Here is an 18292-nt window from a genome sequence, read left to right on the forward strand (position 1 = left end):
TGATGTCACTGTGTTTCCTGTCAATGCATTGTACTTTTGTCAATATGACGGCAAACTTACTGAGTTTTTTTTTTATTTTCAAAAGGAGAATCCCAAAACAGGATTTTCATAATATTAAAAAATGCCCCTTCATAATAGGACTTTCCTTCCATAACGAGGAGGGCATGGCCCTTACCAAAAGATTACTCCTGGCTGTGACGAACATTGAAAATCAGCTATTGTGCCCACCCACCCAAATTAATTGGGTGGACATATAGCCAAACCTCCAAAGGCCTGACGGAGTAAGGGCTGTCAGAGAAGTTTGACCATGGCAGAGAATGAGTAGTCTTCCCTATCGTCAAACTAAGATTCGCTTGCATTTAAATTGGGTGGGTGGATCATAGTTTTGGCAAGGAGGTTCCCTCTATGCCAACATCTAAATCAGGCCATTAGTGTTCACTTTCTTTGCCTGGTCTTTAATGGCATCTATGATCTTGCCACCTCTTGTCTTTTGTTCCCTCTCCTTGTGCTAAATATTCCTATCCACTTCTTCTGCTTCACTTCGCAGCTCCGTTTCAGCAAAGTAACTTCTTTACTGCCCTGTGAACTATAATATCGACTGTCCCGTAGAGGCCCATTTACACACGTTCTCTTGGTTGCCTTCTTCGGTGACTGTCAGATGCAGTCTACAGTGGTCCTTTTGTATGCATAAACTTGAGTTCCATTCCTTAGAATTCTCTTTTTGTTAGTTGCAGTTTTGTGTTCTTGATCTGACGCATTGCCACAGTTGAATTTGTTCATGTGGCACTGCTGGGAACCCATGATGTTTTGAGACGAGTTATAAACCCATTGCAAACAAATGTGGCCAGAGAATCATGCAATGAAAACTGGTACATCAATGAAGATGGATCTCAAGTAAGTTTACTGGCAGCCATCCCAGTCACCACCTGGACTCCAATTGTCAGGCCAGAATGTCACCATTCTCAACCTCTTTGACACACTTTGAAATGGAACCCCCGTAGGGGAATGTTCCAGTATACCAAACACCTCCCCCTTTGACAACCACCACTAAGTAACAGTGTCAAGGAAGAGAACACCAACAGTACATAGCTCCTGAAACAAATAAAAAGGTGAAAACAAAACAAGACTAAAAAAACAGCAACAATCAGCAAATATAGTCTTTCAATTAATCAAGTTTTATGAGAACGCTAGTAAATGGCACTCTCAAGGCACTTATTTTATGAACCATATTCCTAAAACATACAATGAGAAACTCACAGCCGAATTCTCCTCTGCATCAATGACTGTTTATTTCCTCCTGGCGGCCACCCTGTTGAGGCTCTAAATGATTCTATTGCATGTCTTACTTGCATTGTGAAACTACTTAGTGACCATCAGAGGCACCTTGAGCTCAGACCACTCTACAGCTCTGGTAGGCACTATCTGGCACATGCATCAAAGCTTTTCGCGATCGCAAACGGTGCGATTCGCAAAAATCGGCCGTTTGCGATCGCAAAATTAGCTTTTGCGATGCATCAAGGGTCAAGGCCCTCGCAATTTGAGAATTCGCAATTAATTGCGAGTTCTCAAATTGCGATTGCATTTCAGGAATCGCAAATTGAGATTCCTTAAATGCAATGCATTAAAGTAAAAAAATTAGCGATTTCGCTAATAGGGGGCGCGAATTACCATGAAGTTGAACTTCATGGTAATTTGCTAAAATTTTGAAAAATGCACTAAAGTGCATTTTTCAAAGTTCCATTTTACACACACACATGCCCTTGGGGCATGTGTGTGTGCAAGATGTACTCATATGCAGATTTCAGGGGTGCAACAGGGTGTCCTTTTGACACCCTGGCACCCTTGAAATTGCATTCTCAATTTGCGATTCTCTAATTGAGATTCGCAAATTGAGAATGTCTTCCCATTCATTCCTATGGGCCTCTAGGCCCATAGGAATGAATGGGGAAGTATTCCTTAATTGCGACTCTCTATTTGCGAGCCGCAATTAAGGAATGCTTAGAAATCGCTATTTTTTAAGCGATTTCTACATGCATGGGCTTTTGCGATTCCTTAATTGCGATTCCTTAAAAATCGCAATTAAGAAATCGCAAAAGCCAACATTGATGCATGTGCCTGTATAATTATTACTATATTGCCATTTTCACCACAATATCTTTTTCACACTCTTCCTCTTGTCATAATCTCATTTCTCAAAAACTGTAATTTAAACTGTTTAGCTGCTTTTCTCTGTGTAACACCAAACATTTCTCCGGCACATCCACCGAGCCACCTATTTACAATTAGGTTTCTTCCATAGAAAAGTTTAAACAGAATTGTGTTTGTTGTCTTGTGGTGGGAGAGCTGGTATGTGATTATCCTAGTCTATAACTCCTTCTTGCAATTCAAGCCAGGTACCCTGGCTAACTGGATAACCTCCTTGACTGTCCTATTAAACATATCTACCACCCTATTTGTGTTGGGATGATACAGAGCACACTTCTTGTATGTGATCCTACACTCTCTCAAAAAGACTTTCATCTCCCAAGAATACAGTTGCATCCAATTATCCATCAGAAGAGTTTTCCTAAACCTTTGCCTGTCAGAGGTGACCTGATGGTAGCATATCTCATTCATTGTAATATGGATCACTGGAAGAACATATCAACCATCACCACCAGGTAAGGCGTAAAGTTTTCACCTTTGAGTGGACTCATAATATCTAAAGTTTGCCATGGTTTCGCAAAAACCTTACGCACAGATGTGAGGTACTCTTGTCCTCAGCATTTTCTCACTGACATAGCACTCAAAGCACTCTCTGATTGATCTCTCCACCACCAAATCAAAAACTAGACACCAAAATCACCACAAACTTCTCTTTTATTTTTATTATTTCTAGGTGTCCTTCATGGACCAACTCAAAAACCCTTTTACGGACTAAGCCGAGTACCACCAGTCGGTTACCACCAAAAAACAAACCTTAATGTACAGAGAGCTCATTCAAACCAAACCATAAGTGTTAGAAATGGGGGTCTCTAGTTGCCAATGGTATACAACTTTGTCCAAATAGGGACCCTTGCTTCTAGTCAGTGTAATGGGCTACACTTCTAAAATAACCCCTGCTCACCCCCTTGGTAGCTTGGCACGAGCAGACAGGCTAATCTCAGAGGCAGTGTGTAAAGCATTTGTGAACTCATACAGTAATACAGTGAAAACACTACAAATGGACACCACTCGAGTTTAGAAAAACAAGTAATCTTTACTAGACTTAACACAAGACCAAACGACAAAGATCCACAATACTGTGATCAAAACAAGTCTTTAAAATGGTAGAAATAGCTTAGTTCACTTTAGATTGTAAATGCAACACTTTACTCTTAAAGTACCTGGGATGCATAACGTAAAACAAACAAAAGGGTCGCCGGGAAGGTGATGCGCCGTTCCTTACACTCAGGGGAGTGTATGCGTCGGTTCCTTACTGCTGACCCACACTTTCTGACCAGGCTGAAGCTCAATCAGAGTGGTATTCTGATCGTACCACATCTTCATCTCCTCCTGGCTGGCTTCCAGATTTGCCTGAGTGAGTTGCCTGAAACGCCAGGTTTGGTTTCTGAAGGCCAGCATGTAGCTATATACATCCTGGGGAGGTTTCCTGGGAGCTTCCTCCCAGCCTTCCTTTACCAAACTCAGAGGTCCTCTTACCGGGTGTCCATAGAGAAGTTCAAAGGGGCTGAATCCTAGGGACTTCTGTGGCACCTCTCGGTACGCAGAGAGAAGGCATGGCAAGAAGACATCCCACTTATGCCTCATGGGTTCTTCAAGACCCATAATCATGCCTTTAAGGGTCCAGTTGAATCTCTCAACCAGCCCATTACCTTGGGGGTGTTGAGGAGTGGTGAACTTGTACGTTACACTGCACTCCTGCCACAGGGACTTCATGTACTTGGAAATTAAGTTGGTACCACTGTCTGACACCACCTCTCTGGGGAACCCCACACAGGAGGAAATCCTGATCAACCCACAACCCACCACGGGGGCCGTCACCGACCGGAGAGGGATGGCTACTGGGTACCGGGTGGCATGGTCCACCAAGAGCAGGATGAACCTGTTGCCCATGGCTGTCTTGGGTTCCAGAGGCCCCACAATGTCAATGCCCACCCTTTCAAAGCGGGTGCTGACCACAGGGAATGGCTGGAGAGGAGCCTTGTGCTTACTCCCACTCTTTCCACTTGCCTGGCAGGTCTGGCATGTCCTGCAATGAGTGTCTGAACTCTTGCGCATCTGGCGCCAATACAAGTGGGTGAAAAGCGGGTCAAAGATCTTGTCCTGCCCCAAATGTCCTGCTAAAGGCAAATCATGAGTCAGCCACAGTAGGAATGCTCTGAAGCGCTGGGGTATCATCAGCACACGGGCTGACCCAGGCTCTTCAACCTTAGGCTCACTTTACAGGAGACCATTCTCCCAGTAGATCCAATGTGATCCAGACTGATCACCTGCTGCCTGGTTTGTGACCTGTTTACGTAAACCCACAAGAAAAGGGCACTTTTTCTGCTCCTCACAGAACTCTTCCCTGGAGGGACCTCCTTCTTGCTACCAATGGGTCATCTAAGGCAGGTCTCCCAGTTCAGCAACTAGCTCCCCTGTAGGTTTTAGGGCATTCTGTTCAAGGTCTGCCTCCTCCTGGACCGTGGGAACTTCAGTGGCTGGTTTCCAATGCCACCTATCTCTTCTCTTTAAGGCAGGTACCTGGGCCACTCTCTCAGGTTCCAGGTCCTCTTGAACACTCTTACTGGCTGCCATTGACCGAGTGGTCAATGGCAGCCCACTCAGGCAGACCTAAAATCTCCAAATGAGACTTTCTCTCCACCTTAGCCCATGGGGAGTTTTCCAAGTCATTGCCCAACAGACAGTCAACAGGCAGGACTGGCCTCACAGCTACTTGAAGGGTACCTGAAACCCCCCCACTCAAAGGGAACCTGGGCTACCTCACAGTGGCTCTCTGAGTTGTCAGCATCAATTACTGGAAAGTATGCATGGGGGATTACCTGCTCCTTAGACACCAGCCGACAACTGACAGCTGTCACACTGGCTCTGGTGTCTCTCAGAGCCTCTACCCTCTGGCCATTGATGGTCACCCACTGCCCGTATTTCTTAGTGTTATCAGGCAGCTGGGTCTTGGGGACCATCTTACAGTCTCCTAAATAGACAAGGGACATCTCTGCAGGACCCCGCCAACCTTGGGCACCCATCTCCTCCCCCAGGGCTACACTAGCCATCTGGTGGGGCGGGCACTAATGGGTGCGGTTTTTCCATATAGGGGACACCTAGTATCATAAGAGCAGTGGCCCTCTTGACCACACTTAAAACAGGTCTTGGGCTCCCTGTGAACAGGCTTATCTGTCCGGGCCCCTGCCTTCATCTCAAGGGGGGGGCTGGGAACCCTTCCCCTGGTTCCCTTGGGGATTACTTTGGGTCCCTTTCTGGAACTCCCTCTGTTTACCATTGTTCCCCCCACTCCTCTGCCGGGTCCCTGCCCACCTTTGGCGAAGTCTCCCACATGACCCTTGTGGACCCGGGTGCTCACCCAGTGGTCCGCCTCCTCAGCAAGCTTCCTAGGATTAGTCAGCTTACTATCAATCAGATGCTGGTGTAGCCCTGGAAAACAATTATTGGACAAGTGCTCCCATCGAACAAATCATAGAGCGCCTCAAAATTATCCACTTTGCTACCCTTCACCCAACCATCCAATGCTCTGCAAAAGAAAGACATATATTCCACCCATGTGGTAGACCCAGGTTCTTGCAATTCCTAAACCTTTGTCTATACAACTCTGGGGACAAACCATATCTGGACATTAGGGCTCCCTTCATTAGGGCTCCCTCATGTGGGCATAGGACACCTGCTCCTCTGTAGGTAAATCTAACAAGGTGTCTTGCCCATCACTAACAAAGCAGCCCCACAACCCCGCTCCGCAATCCTTCTCAGGGACACGGTGGGCCAACATGGCAGCTTCATAATCCCTAAACCATTGACCAATATCCTCATGTTTGTAGAAATCCTTAGCTACTCCTTTGGGGATGTAGGACCCTTGCTTCTACAGGCACTTGTGGTGTGCTGCCACCAGAGGGAGAAGCCTCTAAACTTTTGGCTTTGAGTTCCAATTACCTCAACACCCTCTCATGTTCAAAATGCATTTTCTTTTCCTCTAAGGCTAACTTCTTCATCTCTAATTCCATCCCAACCTCCATTTTCTTGCTCTCTATGTCCTTCTGACCATCTATTTTGAACTTGGCTAGCTCCAACTTATGCACCCTCTCCCTCTCCCTGTCCTCCAGCTCTCCTGTGGACAGGCCCTTGGAAGAAACACTGCTGCCTGCCTTGGAAGGTACTTTCTCCCCAGTTGGGCTCAATGGCCCCTCAAGCTGCCCATCTAAATTATCTACCTCCTCCACAGGCTCTTCAGGATGCTCACTGGCATTCCTAGATTCTACCCAGGCCCTCAGCGCCTTTTGGTATTCCTGTTCCCTGGTGAAGCCTTTCAAAGAGATTTCAAATTTCTTACACAGAGCCTTGAGGTTTGGCACAGTGTAGGTATCAATCCTCTCTTCTTCCAATTCAATGTCTACAGATGCAATGGATGTTGGCTTGCTCATGGTAGAAAGACTGGCAGTTCTCAAGAATCAACAAATAGAAAAGAAGTTCCAAGGAAAAAAACTCTACCAAAATGAATGTGGTCGCGTTATAGAAACCACTCACTAGTAGTGTACACCAATCACTGTAAATGAGTCACACATGCAAGTCCAAATCTCCACCGCTGACCAGCAATGTTAGAAATGGGGGTCTCTAGTTGGCAATGGTATACACCTTTCTCCAAATAGGAACCCTTGCTTCTAATCAGGGTAAGGGGCTACACTTCTAAAATGACCCCTGCTCACCCCCTTGGTAGCATGGCATGAGCAGACAGGTTTATCTCAGAGGCAGTGTGTAAAGCATTTGTGAACACATACAGTAATACAGTGAAAACACTACAAATGGACACCACACCAGTTTGGAAAAATAAGTAATCTTTATTAGACTCAACACAAGACCAAACGACAAAAATCCACAATACTGTGATCAAACCAAGTCTTTAAAATGGTAGCAATAGCTTAGTTCACTTTAGATTGTAAATGTGACACTATACTATCAAAGTACCTGGGATGCGTAATGCAAAACAAACAAAAGGGTCACAGGGAAGGTGATGCGCCATTCCTTACACTCAGGGGAGTGGATGTGTCGGTTTCTTACTGCTGCGCAGGAGAGTTGAGGCTCGCTTCCTTACTTTGTGGGCAGTTGACGCGTCGGTTTCTTACTGCGATCTGATGCGATGGCACTCCGGTGTGATACGACAAAATAGCGTCCTGGTTACGGTGCAACAACGTAGATGCGATGTGTGAACGCCTGATGGCCGTGCAGCAACTCGGTGAACTTCTGAGCCGTGACAGGCCTTGCAACATGCTTCTCCGGTGATGCGAAAACGACCTCTGCGGCGGCGGCACGCTTCTCCGGTGATGCAATGACAACTGCAGGGGCGGCAACTCGCTTCTTCCTTGTTGAGTCATGCTTCCAGCTCCCAGCGACACGCAGTCTCTTAGGAGAACCAGCACAACAGTAGGCCCTTCAATTCCCAGCTAGGGAATTCAGGGAGGAGCTGGTGGTTAAGTCTTGAATCCCTGAGACTTCAGCAGGAGGCAAGCACAGTTCAAGCCCTTGGAGATTCTTCTTGAAGATGATGAAAGCACACTCAGTCCTTTTTCTCCTTTCTTTGGCAATGAAGTAACCACTGCAGGCCAACCCCCAAACAGCATACAGCACAGGGGTAGTCTCCTCCTTCAGCATTTATTTGCTGTCCTGACACTTCACTAAGCAACCTTGATTTAAACCTTAAGACTCACATTATAGTCTAACTTCAAAATCCATTTGATGAAGCCATACCAACATTTCATCACCTATCACATACATTTTGTTTGCCATAATACTTCCCCTAATCTCAGTGGTAGTTCAAAGTAACCTGACATTTTTGTAGACTGACCACCATATGCAGCAGACCTCATTTTCAGGGGTCTCATTCTTACCATTCCTGCAAAGAGTTTTTCATACACACTCTCAGAAATTATTTACAATTTAGAACATGAATTGAACATCATCTTCACCAGCTTTTTGTCCACCACCTCCCATTCCTCATTATTACCATTCCTTAGGCACATCCCTTCTACCTGAAGTATGACCTCTTTCACACTCATCTTCAACCTCTTTGGTTCTTTCCCTAATGGAAGCTTCAATTCTGCAGCACTTGACATAGTATCCCTTCCTAGATCATTTGTCAAATGTGGCACTGATAGCAGGGTGCTCTTTGCTACTTGTTATTTTCCCTGTCATGATACAATTTAAGCATTGCCCTTTGAACTGATTTACTCACATCTCCTTCTTCTCACCTTTCATAGCCATAGCTAATTCACAGATTTCAACATTCACTCACCATCAAGTTATCAAAAAAACATCACTTAGTGGCAGCTCATCTTTGAACCACAACTCGTCAGACTCATTCTCAGAATTGCAAATGATTAAGAAATGCTCACAAACACCTTCTTCAGTGAGATCATCAAATGTACATGTTGAGGCAGGCATCCTCAACGAAGTCACATACACCTCCACTAATTTATGATCTGCTTGTTTGTGCCTTCTTAAGTATTATCTTTCAAGTACCGTTGATTCCCTAGGAATAAGATGCAGATCCAGTTTTTTCATGCACACCTCATACTTTTTTAACCCCGTTTCAGGAAAACCTCCAAGTAAGGTAAATCCTCCAGAACCTCCTGACTTTTTACACCAAAACTGTGTAGCAATATTGCCACCAGTCTATTCACCCCATATTAGCCTGACATACTCTGGCACAGATTCCAAAATCTTTTTTCCACTTTACCCACCACATGGGATGTTCCCTGGGGTTGCACATAAAGAAATGAGGTGGAGTAAATTCTGCTTGTCTAGCTCTGTGTCAATTATCATGGTAAAATAATCACCCACCACTGCTACACAGCAACAAACGATATGAAGTATGCTGAAGATAAGGCTAGTGCAAAATGTTTATTATGCCAGCATAATTGGCATATTGTTCGCACCTCTTTTTAAAGACATTTCTTTATAATTACAGCGATTATGCCATTATGCCACATTGTATACCAAAGCTCCAGTTTGTGGAGAAATTGTAACATGAAATACAGTGAAGCAATGCTCTCATCACAAACCTGATTATCTTCCCAATGAGAGTGGCAGTTCTTTCACATGGGCGGACAACAAACATTTCAGGTTGATCTTTTACACAAGCAGATCATTCAAGTAATGTTTAAATGCAAAACTATTACTCCGAATGTGAGCACCAGATTTTGTTTACGCAAGCAATCGGAAAATAAACTAGAAATTACATTTTTGAGTTGAATATTTACCTGAACGGACAGTTTAAGTAATTTTTAAGTGCAAAACCTATTTTTCTTTTTTCTTTAACAGGGAGAAAGTGCCAAGGAGACTGTAAGGCAACTGCCCATACAGTATCAACTTCCTCTTCCTGTTCTGTAGACTTCTCCTCTGCTTTCCTCAGCCCTTGGCCATCGTGGATTTGGGAGGGGAAGCCTCACTCGTGTTTTGACTGCAATCTCTTCTGCATTCATACCTTTGGAATTATTACTTTTTGGAAACATTAAGTATGTTCAATGCATTATTTTCCAAAAGGTTTGATGTTTGAGGGAGGGCAGGCACCAATATACTTGTTCCTTTTTCTTTTTTGTTTGGTGTTGGATGGCCTGGAGTAGGAGCCTTGTGGGATTAAATTGTTTGAATGGAAAATGTTCGCACATTTTTGGAAAGTTAGAGGCCTGGGGTTATAAAAAACACTGGGGGCCCGATTCACAGAACTAACTTAAGACAAAATCCTAAACTTACTACTTTTGGTATTCACAGAAGTTAGGATTTTGTCTTAAGTTTGTCTTAAGACAACCTTAAGACAAACTTAAGACAGTCTTAAGACAGACTTAAGACAGTCTTAAGACAGACTTAAGACAAACTTAAGACAGACTTAAGACAGACTTAAGTTAGGATTTTGTCTTAAGTTTGTCTTAAGTCTGTCTTAAGTCTGTCTTAAGTCAGTCTTAAGTTTGTCTTAAGTCTGTCTTAAGACTGTCTTAAGTCTGTCATAAGACTGTCTTAAGTCTGTCTTAAGTTTGTCTTAAGACAAACTTAAGACAAAATCCTAACTTCTGTGAATATCAAAAGTAGTAAGGTTAGGATTTTGTCTTAAGTTAGTTCTGTGAATCGGCCCCTTTCTCTATTTCATTGTGTTTTTTTTTAATTGTGTACAGATTTGTTAATTATTTTACCATGTTGTTGTCTTGGTGTTTGCAGTCTAGTCTATCCTGCAGTGGGCCTTGGTTGTCGTTTTTAATGTATTTTTCACAATCTCTTGGCTGCTGTGTTGTATGTTTTTTTCATCATTTTGGAGGCATGTGTATGGCCTTGTATTAACTGCAAAATGTAGTGTATTATTTTTGTCTGTATGTGCTGAATGATATCTAAGCTAAGGTTCCTGGAGTCCTGGCTCATGTCTTTTTTCTTTTTTCTTAACATGCCCACACTTTTTTCTGAGCTTGTGTAAGTGTGACATGGTGAGCATTGTATTCTGCTTTGTTCTGCAACTTTTGAAATAAGTGGTCATTGGTGTTGCCTTGACCTATTTGTGGGTAGGAAATTTTGAAAGTTTATTTAATTTTCTTTTATGACATTTCCAATTTACTGACAGTAGGAAAAGTGCAGTCCTTTTTGTGGGTGGGCCCAGACACATTTTATGTAAATAAAATATATCTGTGCAATCCTTTCCCTGTGATGCTACAATTTGTTTTGCAAGTGGGGGTCTTTTGGGGGATAGGGTAACCATGCCTTTGCTGTCCATGCAGTGGAGGTCACCTTGTTTAGCCAGAGCGTGTCATTGTCATATTGTACAATGTTATCTTTGTTGTACATGCCGCCTTCTGTGCTGGCCATATGGTGGTGGCAATTTTGCGTAGCGACTGTGTGTCTTTGTGTGTATGTGTGGGGTGTGGCCATTTGTCTTTATTCTTCATGCCTCCTTCTTTCCTGGCCGTGCAGCAACCACTATGTTGTGAAGTCATTGAGTGCGTGTGTGGTGGGTATTTTGTCTTTGTTTTCCATGACGACTATATGGTGAATGACCTAGCTACCACCATTTTGTGCAGCCAGTGCATGTTTCAATCCTTTTATCTAAGAACAGTGATTGTAGAAATCCAACGTATTTGTGTTCATTTTTTGTTTTTTCTTAATATAGTTATTTGTTTTTGTGGATAACTGTAGTACAGTGTTGTTTTTAATTTTTTAATCCATTTTTTGCCTGTCTTCTCCTACCTCCCAAAGGATCCCCATGGCAACGGAGAAGCTCCAGCTTAAGGTGTGTAGCCTTCACTCGCAGCAACCTCCGATTGACACAGAGGACAGATAGATACAATAACCCCAAAGTGCCCAAGTAATCTACTTGTTTCTGCTAGGTTACTAGTGTAGCTATCAAAAAGAAAACAGTCTATCAAGGCTATGTTCACTAAGGAGTTGCTGTACCCAATAGGAAGTTGGCCAAAATGTTAGAGGTTGATCTCCTCCCTTTTTCTTTCTTGGAAGGAGAATGTTTTCTTTATTTTGTGAAGACCCTCTGTCCAAAATGGAACCTTCCAAGCTGGTCTATTTTACCAATGCTGCACCTTCAAGCACTGCAATTGGTTGGCAACATTATGAAGGAGAGCACTGTTCTATGTGTCAACCTCACAATGGACATATGGACCAGTTTTCAAGCAACAGATTACATATGCGTCCCTGCACACTGGATTTCCTTCAAGGGAATGAAGCTACAGCCAATTGCTAGTCCAACTGTTTATGATACGGTTCGGTACATTCAGCAACATGCAACAGTTGCAAGGTTTGCAATGGAGAAATTCATTACAGCTTCCAGCATCTTGCATGAGTTTAATACTAAAATTTATGAATGGCTTCAACCCAGAGGTCTCAGATCTGGATTTGTTGCCACTGAGAATGGAAGTAATATTGTCAAAGCTGTGGAGGATAGAGGACACTTCAGATTCCTGGATATAGCACATTTTATAAACCTCATATGGCAGGACTTCTTCAAAAAAGAAGATGTAGTCAACATCATACTGGTCACCTATTGAAGAATTTGCACTCTTTTTATTCATTTGTTCAAAGCCCGGAAGTGGTTTAGGACTATTCACTATGCTAAAAATGTACCTATAAATTAGGCCTGGGCGAAAATTTCGTTCCGTTCGCGGAAATTGCGATAATTTGACATTTTCGCGTTCCGCGGAGAGCGCGAAAATGTCAAAATTTCCGGTTTCCGCAGCTTGGCGATAATTTGTTTCTTGCTCGTGCTGAAAAATAATACATTCTCGCGCGCGCGCGATCGCCTTACCTGAATCCCTGCGTTCGCCGACAAGTTTTCTTGATCCGGTCGCGTTCTCCATGAGATGTTGTATTGTTTTTAGCCATTTGCGCTGTCTCGCGCAGTGACGTCATGCGTCGCGCGATCACGTCTTTCTTCTCGCGATCATACACCGCGAGACAACTCAAAACAAGATGGCCGCGCCCGCAAGCAACCACATGGGTAAGTTGGCGACCCGTAACCATGCAGAAAATCTCGCGAACATGCAAGAAAAAAACTTCTGCATCTTCGCGATATTTCCGCTTGTTTGCGATAATTTTAAACATTTTCGCGATAATTTGCGAAAGTTAATTTCGCAAATTCCGCCCACCCCTACTATAAATACCCTTATATAGGCGGTAACAACATGTTGGAACTGAAAGTTCTACATGCTCCAACACCTGTTTGAGCAGTACAGGCCTATCAATGATTATGCAATTCAAAATAGAAGGGATGAATCTTACTAAACCCTGATAATACAGGTGAAAGAATGGGGGTTGGTGGAGTGCGTGAGGCACATGCTACCCCCATTTGATATTATGTTATGTTATGTTCATTTTGACTTGCAGAGCGCTTAATACCTTCAGGTCTCTAAGCGCTTCAAGAAGATCAGTGGAAGTTCCAAGGGAGAGTTGTATCACAAAGGGGAGTGTTATGCCCAGGCTTCTGTAAATAATAGGGTCTTAAGTTTCTTCCTGAATGGAAGGAGGCAGCTTTTGGGTGAAGCTGACCAGGCAGCCTGTTCCAAAGTTGCGGCATAAGGACCGGGAAAGCTCGGCTGCCTTTCGTGGTGTAGTTGAATCGTGGGCATTTCAGAAGGCCCTCCATGGAGGACCTTAGTGAGTGGCAGGGGCGTATTTCTCCAGGCGTTCCTTGATGTAATTGGGTGCCTGTCCAAAAAGGGCCTTGTGTGTAATGCAGAGGCCTTTGAATTTAGCCCTCTGCTTGATGGGCAGCCAGTGTAGTTGTTGCAGTAGGGGTGATACCCGAGTGCGCCGAGGTAGCTTGAAGATTAGCCTGGTGGCGTCATTCATCACCACCTGGAGTTTGCCCAGCAATGAGTTCAGTAGTCTGATGTAGAGCGAATCCCCATAGTCAAGACGGGCCAAGATCAGGGCGGCCACCACTGTCCTCATGGTTGAGAAGGAGAGGATGGGGGAGAGTTTCCTCAACTGCCTGAGTAGGCTCACACAAGTTCCGAACAGGGTGGAGACTTGATTGGCCAATGAGAGTTTGGCATCAATTTTGATTCCCAAACTTTTTACCACCGGAGCTGGGGATGGAGTATCACCCAGCTTGTGCGGCCAGTAATGGGAATTCCAAGGGTTGCTATCATTGGTGATGGCCAGAACCTCCGTTTTGTCCGGATTGTTCTTGAGTGAATTGGCCGTCATCCAGTTTACCACAAATCGCAGTACGTCTTTCACCCAGGTGTGGGCCAATGGGGTGTTTTCTATTGGTAGAATGATTTGCGTGTCGTCCGCATAGTTGAATACCTGGCAGTCCATCAAGGCTAGGTCCTTTATTAAAGGTCTGAGGTATATGTTAAACAGGAGAGGGGACAGTGCTGACCCTTGTGGGACTCCACAGGGGATGGACTCCCTCTCTGACACCCAGTCGCCCATCTGGATTTTTTGGGTGCGGTCTGTCAGGAATGAAGTAATCCATTGGAGGATTGGCCCTCCAATAGCAATGTCTTGTATTCTTTCCAGGAGTTGGGAATGGTTGACCATGTTGAACTCTGCCGACAGGTCTACGAGGACTAGGACACATGGCTTCTTGTTGTCTGCTGTGATCCTAATTTCATCAAGTACTGACAACATCACCAACTTGGTACTATGTTGAGCTCTGAAGCCAGCCTGCCTATCTCCATGGAGGTGGTTGTCCTCCATGAACCTGGATAGAGTTTGCAGGACATGTTGTTCCATGATTTTGGCCAAGAAAGGGAGTCGGGATATGGGTCTGTAATTTTTCATATTGGAAGTGCCAGCACCTTTCTTCTTGAGTAGGGGGATTACTCTTGCTTCTTTAAAATACCTGGGGACCTTCCCAGTTTCCAGCGAAAGATTCAACATAGCGAGGATTTCTCCCTCAATCGCTGTAAGAGCAAGTTTAAAGATCCTAGGTGGGCAAGGATCTGCAGGTGATCCAGATTTTATTTTGGCTGCAATGCGTCACAGGGTCTCTAGGTTGAGAGTTTGAAAGGAAGAGATCAGCTCTACCCTATTTCCCCGTGTCTCCGCCTATTCATTGAGGAGTTGCTTAAAGGGGGATTTGTCGATGTCAGCCAGGATATCTTGTACTTTATCGGAGAAGTAGGATAAGAATGTATTACATTGTTCCCGGCTGGACGTTCACGACTCAGTTCCTTGAGGATTTTAAATGTTTCTTTTTATTTCTTCGTTGTCACCAAGATCCTATTTTCATAGTATTCGGCTTTCCTGCTAGGAAGCGCTTTTTTATAAGTGGAGACTTTTGCCCTGTAATCTACGAGGGCCTGTGGCTCATAAGCTTTGTGCCACAGTCTTTCGTGGTGGCGAAGCGTGCGTTTCAGAGCCCTGAGCTCCTACGTGAACCAAGGTGCACCCTTGCCCTTTTTCCAGTTTTTATTTTCTTGACTGGGACTAATTTATTAATGGCAGATGATAGCTGGATGGAGATGGATTCAGTCCACTCTTCAATATCAGCTGTCTCTGGCCTCCTGACTGGGATTTCTCGAAGGGTGCTCTGTAAGCTGGGACCCTCGATTTTATTCCAACTTCGTACTAGTTTCCAGTTGGGTGGCGGGGGTAAATCGCGCCTAGCTAGGGGGAGTAGGAGATTAATAAAAAAGTGGTCTGACCACTCACAGAGAGTGGTATCCACTAGGTTCACTAATGGGAGAGTTGCCCAATCCAGGTATAGGGTGTGTCCCTTCTCATGGGTAGGGGTCATTACTAGCTGTTTAAACTCAAGAGTGGTGAGCGTATGCTCTAGCTGTTGGGCCTGTGCCCCTCTGGGTTGTTGGTCCCAGTGGTAGTTGAAGTCTCCTACCACCAGAAGTTGTTGGAAACGTGAGCAGAGATTGGTGACACATTTGGTGAGGAGATCCACAAAAAGCGGGGGGCATTTAGGCGGGCGGTATACTAACATGATTGCCATACTTGAGGAGTTGTGACAGACCTTAATTATTAAAAATAGCCGCCCCTTCCAGGTTTTCTCCTGACAACTTCTCAATTGTCAGTTGATTTTTGTACAGAAGCGCCACCCCACCTCCTCCTTTTCCTGCTGACCTGTTATGCCAGATGGCATCATAACCATCAGAAAGTGATGCAGTTATGGTAGGTCCGGAATCCTCATCGAGCCATGTTTCAGTCAGGGCCAGGATGTCAGGGGCATCTTCTTGTAGGAGGGTGAAGATCTCAAGGGCATGTTTCTGTAGGGAGCGCATATTGAGGACAGAGATTTTCATAATATTACTGCCACCAGGGTTGCAATTACCAGAGGTGTGTGTAGGTATAGAGCTAGGTGTCTCCCTCCCCTGTGAGATTAGGAGTCCTTTTCTCTGGAGTATATTTACTGTTTCTGGTTTTACGGGGCTGGATCTAAGACCTAGGGCTCGTAATTCATCGCCCGAGTATGACCTGAATTGGCCAGGGTTCCTGGTCCCTGGACCCGTTTGGGTGTGGATGGGCCCAGACGGACTTGCCTTAGGCACGCCAGCGGCACACCCAGTGCGTGCATCCACTTCAGCGTGCTGTCTTTATGCCTCTCGTGACCCCTGGCCCCTACCCACCAATCAGCCCTGCTATGCAGCAGCTGACACCCTTGATCGTGTTGGAGAGAGCAGAGATGGAGGGCAGGACCGGCCAAGAGAACGCTCTAGTGTGCCTGGTGAGTTTGCGTGGCGAAGTGCAGGTTAGCACAGCAATTGCAGCATTTTCAATTAGTTTAAAAAGAAAGCGAGTGAATTATGAAAACAACGTATAAAAAGAAATATAAGCACTGCCTGGGCTAGGCCTTGATGATATGCCCCCATATGTTTGCAAGTTAATTACAGACATATGGTGTCAAAGCTCACTCCCGGAAAGGACTCGCCAAACGTGCACAAATTGCTATTGAAAAGCAATGCAATGCTTGCATGTTTTTGGCTGAAAAGGCTAATCGATTGCTAAAGGTCTTTTTCCTATGCAGCGCATGTGCACTGCGTAGGCGAGACCTACAAAAGTGCTAGTCACTTATTAATACTTTCTCAGAATTGGATGCCTAATTTTATAAAACTTATCATGAAAGTGAGTGATCTAGAACAAAAACAACTGCAGCTTCAAGTCCAGGGCAGACCTGGATTGCAGTTTTCAACCTTCAGAGAGTATAGTGCTGTTGGTTATTAGTGTCTTTGGCAGCAACCAACACCTTCACCGGCTTCTAAACTCACAGCTTTTAGCTCCCTGCCAACCTCTGAAATGGGTTAGTTGCATATGGCAAACTTAAGCTACGCGCAGAGGAGCAGGCAACATAGGCACAGCAAGTGGCAACACCAATGACTCTCTGGATGACCCAACAGATGTGTACCTGGGTCAAGATCAATTAACCTATTGGCATGGGAAGCAGGAAGAATGGCCAGAACTCAGCAAGCTAACAATAATGTGTCTAGCATATCCATAAACAATTGTGCCTCAAAGTGTATGTTCAATGAAGCTGGGGCAGTTGTCACAGTCAGTAGGACCCGACACTATCTTCAAATTGTGAAGAGATAGCTGAAGGTCAAAGTGAGCAAACATTTAATACCAAAAAATGAAAATGCTCCTGAAGATATGAACGTGGATGAGGGAAATTGGCCTGACATCAGAAGTGGACAATATATATATATGAGGTTGTCTCATTTTCATTTATTCAATGTTTTTTGAATATTTTTGGAGTACGTACAAGAAAGAAAAAATAGAATAAAATAGAAATTGATTGCATACACCCTCTATGCCGAGAGCATGAGCGATGCCGCTAAATCGGTAGTTCCGGGAAGGAGTGCAATGAAGGAGTATATATATATATATGTACATATATACACACACAAACACACATATATATATATGTATTCACTGAAAAACAAAGAGGTTTCAGGGATGCCATAGTTAGGAATTAGCATTTAAAAAACTTAGTCATTCACTGAAAAAAGCACAGGTTTCAGGGACGTTATAGTTAGGCTGACATTTCACTCGTACAAAACCAGAGAAATTCAGCTGTTATATTTAGGTGAGCTAACTATAACTCACGTCCCCACAATGCACTGCTGATGACGTCACATATTACATCAATCATGACATGTTCAGTGACATCACTGATGATATCTTTGATGACATCTCAAATGACATCATCCAGTGACTGAGTGCTTCTAAAATGTTTAGGAATGTTATATATATATATATATATATATATATATATATATATATATATATATATATATATAAGATGAGAAAGATTGGCCTCTTCGCTTGAACCCTTTCCTCGGAGCATGACTGCTCTTAACCTTTTATTTTTATCATAGTTTACATTTACCTGTATATATCACCCCATTAGACTTGTGTTCCAATCCCTTTGTAATATACTTTCGGGATATGTACAGTAGGAGGGCGATAGGTAATTCAACTCCTATCCTGGCCTGCCTTTTCAGATCGTGAGTATCTTTATGCCCACTTGGGCGGGACATCCCCTTAGTGGTGACATCTTTATCACCCCCCTTATTTTCCCTTTTTATTTCCTTTTTGTAGTGGCACTTGTCAGCTACGGTGTTCCGCTTATAGGGATGTA

Source organism: Triturus cristatus, chromosome 5_2, assembly GCF_964204655.1.
Source record: "Triturus cristatus chromosome 5_2, aTriCri1.1, whole genome shotgun sequence".
Lineage (NCBI taxonomy): Eukaryota > Metazoa > Chordata > Amphibia > Caudata > Salamandridae > Triturus > Triturus cristatus.